We start from the raw sequence: 9,172 nt of genomic DNA on the forward strand, positions 1-9,172 counted from the left end.
TTTCTTCTACAATATTATTTAAATTAGTGGATTTTAATGATCAATTAACTTTCCTCCTAACAAACTTGACTTTAAGCTCCTTAAAGGCAGAAATGTCATTGTTATACGCATGAAGTTTTGCATGGTATTTTGCACATAGTTCCTTCTCAACAACTGTTGGTTAGAGAGATATTTCTTTCTAACTGCCAAATCTTTAAAGCCTTTGAGTACAATCAAGGCTGATTAAAATGATATTCAATGAATATCTATTAGAAATACACATCTGAGGTCAGAATGTTTGCCTTTGTTCACAAATGAACATATTTGCACTCCAATAAAGTGCTATTCTCTTTTGTGATCACCTTTTAACAATCATAAAAATAACTCTTTTAATGGAAAGGAGAAAAAGGTAATTTTCTAAGCAATAGAACAGGGTTAATTTAGTTTTCTTCCTCCTATGTCATTCTCTGTGTTATTCTCTATTCCAAAGTTATACTCCCCCTTGTGTCACTTTACTCTATGTTATGCCATTAATGTCACCTGCAAAGCTTGAGATTAGCTCATGCTAAGTAGTTTAAAGTTATTCAAGCAGCCTTCTTCATTGTGCACAGGAACGGAAAGCAGCATGGAAACTCCAAGCCAGCCATCATCTTGGATTCTATTCTGAGTATAGGGGCTCCTTACATTTCATCAGTGCAAATATGTGTCAAAAAGTGCAATTCTGAGAACTGTGGCATTTACTACTTTTCCACATACAAAACTATAAAATAACACAGTCTTCTATAAGAAGAAAAAAGGAAGATGTAGCTATAGATGACACACAGTCTTTGACTGTTTAACAATAATTACAGAGAGTCACCAAACCACTGTAGGTAGTGGCAACAATAAGCTACAGATAAATGATAAATAGATAGATGATAGATAGGTAGATAGACAGACAGATAGATTTTAACTTACAGTGTTGAAATTCTGTTTTTCATTTATTGTATTAAAGCTAAAATAACTTTTGTATAGTTCTTGAATGGCTCTTAAATATATATGTCAAATTTATAGAAAGAAAAATTTCAGTAACCTTGGCCATCAATATATATCATATAAGTTAAGTTTTATTTCATATACTGTCAGAATTCTCTTTCCTTGGGAAGAGTCATAGAAAAGAATTTTTTTTAAATATTAAGAAGGGATCACAAAATTCTGATGGGAAATGAGCTTAGATATTTTCTTCTTGGGGTTTTATTTTATCCACAATCAGGATTATTCATTCCTTGCAACGTTCTTTCCTCTCTAGATATTTTAAAAAATCTAACAAAGCTTACATTTAATACTATACATTGGCCTTTATTGTCATATACATTGTAGCAAAGTCCTTTGAAATTAGTGATAAAGTGAAGTATAGAATTAATTACATCTTCAATGTATACATTCTGTGTCAAAATAGGAAAAGAGGTCTTTTGGAAATATTTAGCTCCCATTTCTGACTTCCTATATTCTCTCAGACTTCCAAAATTACCAACTATGAATTCTACTAAAATTCAAGTGTTACACAGCAAGCATATGTCAAATTCTGTCTGATAGCTTTGCTCAGTGGGAGATTAGTAGAATTACTTAGAACGATCAATTTGCAAATACATAAAAATACTTTATGTAAATTCATTTAAGTTTGGGTAGATTGCCTACAAAAATAACCACCACAATTCTTTTCATCTTTATGTTTTTATGCTTTGTCTTCAGTCAGAAGTTGGAGTCTATTTCTGTGCCAGTGTACCTAGAGTTGCCTTTATTTACTATGATCATCAGAATACGGTAGAAGTGATGAAGTGTGAGTTATAGAGACTAACCCTTAAGGGACCTGATAACTTCCCTTTTGCTCTCTGGAACCCAGACAGCATCCTGTAAGGAAGCTTATCTAGATCTCTGGAGGAAGAAGAGCCATATGGAAGAAAGATGAGATGCCCCAGCCAACAGCCAGCATCAACACCAGGCATGTAAATTAGACCATCTTGAGATTGCCAGGACCAGTTGCTCCCATCTGCAACTTCACAAGTGAGCACAAGAGAGACCAACAGAAGAATTTCCCAGCTGAGGCCAGTCAACCATTAGACTCATGAAAAGTCAAAACTTGGCTTTACTTTAAGCCACTTTATTTTGTAGTAACTTGTTTTGAGACAACACATAACTACGAATACAAAGATGAAGGGGGAACACAAGGTATAATCTCAAATTCACTCATTTTACTAGATAGGAAACATCACAGATTTTAGAAGGTTTTTTTCTGTAACTTGGTATTCTGTTTACATCTTTTCATGATTATCCTTTAAGCTTTTTTTTTTTTTTTTTTTTTTTTTTTTTTTGGCAAAGTAAGACCTAGCTGTAAAACTAAACGGTAAGATCAATGTGTATCAAAGGATTTTGAAAATGTACTGCAACATGTGATATATACAAAAACAAAAATATGCTGATAAAGCCTACACTAAATTTTCTTTCCTGTGCTGCTTAGAATAAAACCTGTTTAGCACTGACTTTAGGGCTAAACATTGAATTGAATGCCTCTAGGTTATGAAGCCACCTCTGGAAACACATTTCTATTTAAGAAATTTGTATTAAAGGAGACATGTCATATTATTAAAACCTCAATGAGAATTGTTACATCATTGAAGTATTACCCCTATCAAATATCAGAATTAAGTAAATTTTACAGTAAAATTTTGTCCCTACTGATCTGTCACATTAGTGACTTGTGGTATCATATTAAAGAATTTGACTGAAAATTGTATCATTCCATAATATTTTCAATATAGTCATAAAGAATGGAGATTTTCATTGATTTATAACTTAAAATGCTGACAAGAAAATAGACTTGTTTTGGTTGTTGGGCAAATGCCACCTGCCTTTCTCAAACCTGGAATAATTCCTACAAAGTATTCTGATATGCTGTCAATGTTGTTAAAACTGCCTTATGTAAAAGACCGCTTTACTGCTAAAATCGTCCCTAGTAAATTCTGAGTAGAACCATGAAATTTCCCCTTTATATCTTGCCAGCCCCATGCTGCCTCCAGGCTTTCACGATGGTAGGATCATGCAATGCCTCCTTCCTGCTCCAGAGTATCTCAGAGCATGCTTCCTGGACCAAATGTGTTAGATTCATCTGGGGTGATTGTAAAATTTAATCTCAAGCCACTTCTACAACCTACTAAGTCCAAATGATGAGAGTCTAGGAATCTGTATTATAAACCCACACAGCTGTTTGCCATTTTCTTTTTCTTCCATGAAATCGTTGGCAGTAGCTACCTTCTGAGCTATCACTTTATCAGTGCTGATTTGTGCATCACAGCCAAGCTAAGATGTTACTATAGGATGAATGCTTAATATGAAAAACTTCCAAAATATCATTCACCTTTTAATGTTACTCTACAGTGACTTGCCATTCCAATGTTGGATTTTCATACTCATGATAAGAGATTTTAAGGTTGGGTGCTATTTTAGGTTTCCCTCTCCTTTCATATAACGGTATGCCAATCACTCCTAGAGAACCGATCTGCCATGTCAATGGGGAAGGAATTCTCCACCAGTGATTCCTACCTACAGAGGGACAAGAATTTGTATTAGAGATAAACACTTCTGATGTATAAAACTGCACTCAGTTACTCTGAAATATGCCATGTTGTAGATCCTCCCCTTATGTAGACTACTGCCTATTGTGGAATCAATGATGTAGCTCATTTGATTAAGCTGATAGCACCAAGATATGTGAGAATATATGATACAATGATTTTTTTCTACACTTCTTCAGCCAAACATGAAGATAAATTGTATTGAACTAGCAGCTTTCCAGCCGAAGGGAGTTTAAACTGTTAGTGTGAAGATGAAACTTAACAATGCCAGGATAAGAGCCAGGTTTTATTATTGGTGATGAGAGTTTGTGTGGATAAATTCTAACCATTTCATTTAAACTTTTCAACTTCATGTTATGCATGATGCAGAATGAAGTGGAAAATACAGTAACAGGGGATGTGAAAATAAAAGAAACTTTAAATATCAAAATGTTACAAATGGCAGCTTCTCTATGAGGAAACAAATGTATATGTATATTAAATGCAACAATGGAATTTGAAAAATAATTTATGTATCAACTCGTCCTACCCTTAACTTATAGAAGGGAGAAGATGGATTGAGAAAATTGGATTCTGTTTCTGACTTTGTCATTAGATTTCTATGGGATCTTGGGCAAATCTTGCATCTCTCTGGACTGCAGTTTCCTTTGTGTAAATTTAGGTCATTAAATGAGTTGAGAGTTCTTAATAATAATAATCTATGGAGGTTTAGTGTGTATAAACAAGTTGTTTTAAAAATAACTAAGTCCTATCCTTACAACTTTTAAGATAGAAAAATATTTTGTGCCAGCTCAATAGATTATAAATTTTATTGATTGAGGATTTTCAATTTGCCACTCACTATGCTAAGCTATTCATATACATTTTCTACTTTCAACATTCACTGCAACATTAACTTATAGTATTATTATTTTTCCCTTTTAACATAGTGGACCTGGCATTCAGAGAGTGTAACCTGCCCGAGATCTCACAACTGGTAAATAGTTGCAGATTAAATACCCCAGTGTCTTAAAGATGGTGCCATTATTTAAAAAAAAAAAAAAAAAAAAAAAAAGCACCTTACTATATGTGTAGTGAGTTCTTTTGCCAGAATAATAAAGTCATGTGTTAATTCTCTAGCAAATGCTTGTTGGAATATATTCCAAGTCACAAAATTTTCTTTGCTACCAGCTCTCATTCAAAGTTTAGCATTTGGCAGGCATGTTCTGAAAAAGAGAGTAATGAAAGTGGATTAACTCTACCAGATATGTAAACATTCTGTAAAGCCTCTAAAATTAAAATAGTATAAAAACATATGAATAGGCACACCATTGTATGGAATAAGGAAACTCAGAGAGAGACCCAAGAATGTTTGAAAATTTTATATGTGATAAGATTGGCATTTCAAATACTGCAAAATAGATTAACTTTTCAATAAATGGTATTGGGACCACCGTATAGTCATTTGAGCAAAGAAAAATTTGGATCCATCACACACATCATACAACAGAATAACCCCCAACAATGTCAGTGATCTAGATGGAAACATAAAATCACATAAGCATGCGAAAAATTTGTTACCTGGGATTGTAGTTTTTCCTAAATTTGTCTCAAAAATCCAGGAAAAAAATGTAAAATTGATAATTGGCTCCATTAAAGAAAAAAAAAAAAAAGTTTTGCATGACAGGAACACCAGAGGAAAAATCAAAAGACCATAACAAACAGGGAGAAAAATGTCTGTAACTTTTACTTTTATCCTAGATAAGCAACACATAAAATCAAGAAGAAAAAGACTAAAAGCTACTTAGAAAAAATTCTTTAAAATAATACATAGATTCCAAATTTTAAATGTTTAAAACACCTATAAGCATCTGAAAAGATGTTCAGATTCAAATTAAATCTTTGTAGAGATATAATTTTTTATATTTCAGATTGGCAAAATCCAAAATCTCGTCAGCACACTCTTTAGAGAGTCAATGAAAAATCTGGCATTCTCAAAATTGCTAATGGGAATGCAAAACGAAGCAAATCTTATGGAAATTGTTTGGAAATATTTAATAAACATCATAGCTTTTCATTACTTAATCCAGGAACACCACTGATAAAATTTTGTCATCAACATATTATTCGTAAAAGAAAATACCACTTCATACCCACGAAGGATGGCTATAATATGTAAATGGAAAAAAAAATTGTTGGTGAGGATGCAAAGAAATTGGAACCCTCAAAGACTGCTGGTGGAAATGTGAAATGATACATCCACTTCAGAAAATAGCTAAAGAAATAGGACCATATAACAAGCAATTCCATTTCTAAATATCCAGGAGTACCCAGGAGAATCAAAAGAAATACATCTAAACAAAATCAGTACTTAAAAATAAGTAACTGAATGAGGATAGATCTTCTGACGTAATGACATACAGCAATGTGGAAAAATAAGCAAATATTCGCTCCTTCCTTCCTGTGTTCGCTTTCAGAGATTATTACTCTGGGAAGACTTCTGCTGTCATTGCTGCTTATCTGATCCTCCTTCCCACACCAAAATCCATTTTTCAGTCCATGGGCTTCTGCCAAAACCCATCTCAAGAAGACAAATACTGTATGAGTCTCTGATCTTAAAGTAAAGCTTTCAGTTTTTCATGGAGTATGATGTTTGCTATGCAATGAGTTTTCACATATAACTTTTATTATATTGAGGAAGTTTCTGTCCATGCCTATTTTGTTGAATGCTTTTATTATGAAAAATTGTTTAATTTTGTCAAATGTTTTTTTTTTTTTTTGGTATCAAGATAATCATGTGAGTTTTGTTGTTTGTTAATATGGTTTATTACATTGATCAATTTTTTGTAGGTTGAACCATCCTTCCATCCAGAAATAAATCCTACTTGGTCATTGTGTGTAATATTTTCAATATGCTGCTAAATTTAACTTGCTAGTATTTTGTTCAGAACTTTTGTGTTGTTGATAAGGGATATTAGTTTGTAGTCTGTTTGTTTTGTTTGTTTGTTTACTTGAAGTGTGTTTGTCTGACTTTGGTATAAAGGCAAAGCTAGCCTCATAAATGAGTTAGGAAGTGTTCCCTCTTCAGTTTTTGGAAAGTTTGAGAAACATTGGTGTTAATTCTTTGATGTTTGGTATAACTCACCACTGAAGCCATCAGGTCCATAAACCTTCCCTTGTTGGGATATATTTTACTATTGATTCAATCTCCTTATTAGTTATGAGTCTATTAACATTTTCTATTCTGTTGTTATTTAGTCTTGGTAGATTATATGTTTCTAGGAATGTGTCCATTTCATCCAGGTTATCCAATGTGTTGGTGTACAAAGCTAAAGATTTTGTCAATTTTGTTACTTTTAAAGAACCAAGTTCTGGTTTTGCTGATTTTTTTCTATTGTTTTTCTATTCTCTATTTTGTTTAGCTCTGCCTTAATTTTAAATATTTCCTTTCTTCGGCTAGTTTTGGAATCAATTTGCTCTTTTTTTTTTCTCGTTCCTGAAGTTGTAAAGAATAGTTGCTGATTAGAGTTCTTTCTTCTTTTTTTAATGTGTTAATAGCAATTAATTTGCTCCTCAGCATCACTTTTACTGTGTCCCTAAAGTTTTGGATGCTGTGCCATTAATCTTTAAATGTTTTAAAATTTTCCTTGTATCTTTTTGATGGATTCACTGTTTAATACTGTCTTGTTTATTTTCCACACATTTCCCAGTTTTCCTTCTGTTATTGATTTCAAATTTCATCTTGTTTGGTTAGAGAAGTTACTCGGTATCATGTCTATTTTTTTTAATCTATTGAAACTTCTTTGTGGGCTAATATATGGTCCACCTGTCAGTGTACTTTTTATTATTTTAAATGTAAAGCTTGAAGAATTATTATCCTATAGTTTAGTTTTGTTTTTTGTTATTTGTCAGTCAAGAATCGAAAGCTTATATTTTTCCATTTAGAAGTACAGTAAGTTTTTTTTAATATAAAATTTCAGTTTTCCATTATGTATATAACATTTAATAGTGATTTGCTATACTTTTTCTGTCTTTCTCCTAAAGTTTTGGCTGTTATATAAAGAGTAGTAATAAATACCAAGGCATTAATTGATATTTTATGAGTCTTTTAACAGTTAATGGGCTATCTAAAAATCAAAACATCTTTAAGAAGTAAAGTTTTAACAGTGAGATAATAGGGAAATTGACATTTTAAAATAAGTGAATTTTTAAGGTAACAGCCTTAATATTACATCATTTTGGTTGATACTCATTGTCTTAGTTTGTTTGGACTGCTGTAACAAAAATATCATGGACTGATGATATAAACTAGACACACTTATTTCACACGGTTCTGGAGACTGAGAAATAGAAAATCAGAGTGCTGGAAGATTCAATGTCTGGTGAGAGCCTACTTTCTGGTTCCCAGAGGGCCATCTTCTGACTGCATCCTTTTATCACAGAAAGAGGACAAGAGAGCTCTCTAGGATATCTTTTAGAAGGGCACTCATCCCATTCATGAGGGCTCCACCCTTATGACCTAATTACTTCCCAAAGGCCCCACCTCATAATATCATACATTGGGGGTTAGGGATTCAAGATATGAATTTGAGACGACACAAACATTCAACCCATTGCATTACAAAACCATTAGATGGAGAATAAACTTTGTATAAGATGAATTCTATTATGACAGTTACCATAATAAAACCTAGCATTGTTTGGCAATGTGGCTCATGTATTTATAAAGTTTCTCTATAAACTTGAAATATTTTGTGTAAGAATGTGAGGAAGTGCATTTTTCAAACCAAAAATGTCAAAAGGCACTCTAATTTAATGGTATGTCAAATTCATAGTAAGGAAATGAAATCTATCCATTTTGAAATAAACCTTTTGAATTTGAAACATTTTTATGTCCATCTATTAATTCAGGTTGCCAGTTGAGTTCATTTTTTGGTTTGTTGTCAATTTTTCAATTTCGTCTTTTTCTTCAAAGTTAAATGAAAAATCCCTGACCAGATATCAAATCCTGTTAAGCAGATTATCTCTTTAATAGGAGCCATTAAAATAGACTAGCTAGCTGGCAACATTACTTAAAATGTCCCTGGTTGTTTGGCATCCTGTACTAAAATCATGGTTTTAGATGCATTTAGCAGATATAAGGATGTTTATAATGGAATTTGATAATAACTTAAAAATCTACAGTGTTGTCATATAACAGTGTATTGATTCAAAATACATGTTTGTGTTCCTTAGATATAAACAATACTTATGATAAAGTTTTGCAGTTAAATGTGAACAAAATAGCTGTAACATTTCCCTGTTGAACGCTACCTATTTTTAATTCTGTGTATATATTGAAAACTCTAGTCATGAGCAGATCAGGCATTCATATATGATGTCTGCTTGAAGAAGTTCGTATGACTGCAATTATCTCACCAGCCTATTGGCAGTGGCTCCAATTTACTATGTTAGAGCTATCACTTGGATGCTTAAAGATGTCACTAGCTTAAAATTTCTTATCATTCTCCAGAAATGCCAAGAGTGTTAGCACTATAAGCTATTATTAACAAATTTGAAATCAATTACTTTGTGCACTACAGCACATTTTGATTGTTTACCTT

This window comes from Camelus bactrianus, chromosome 6, assembly GCF_048773025.1.
Source record: "Camelus bactrianus isolate YW-2024 breed Bactrian camel chromosome 6, ASM4877302v1, whole genome shotgun sequence".
Classification (NCBI taxonomy): Eukaryota; Metazoa; Chordata; class Mammalia; order Artiodactyla; family Camelidae; genus Camelus; species Camelus bactrianus.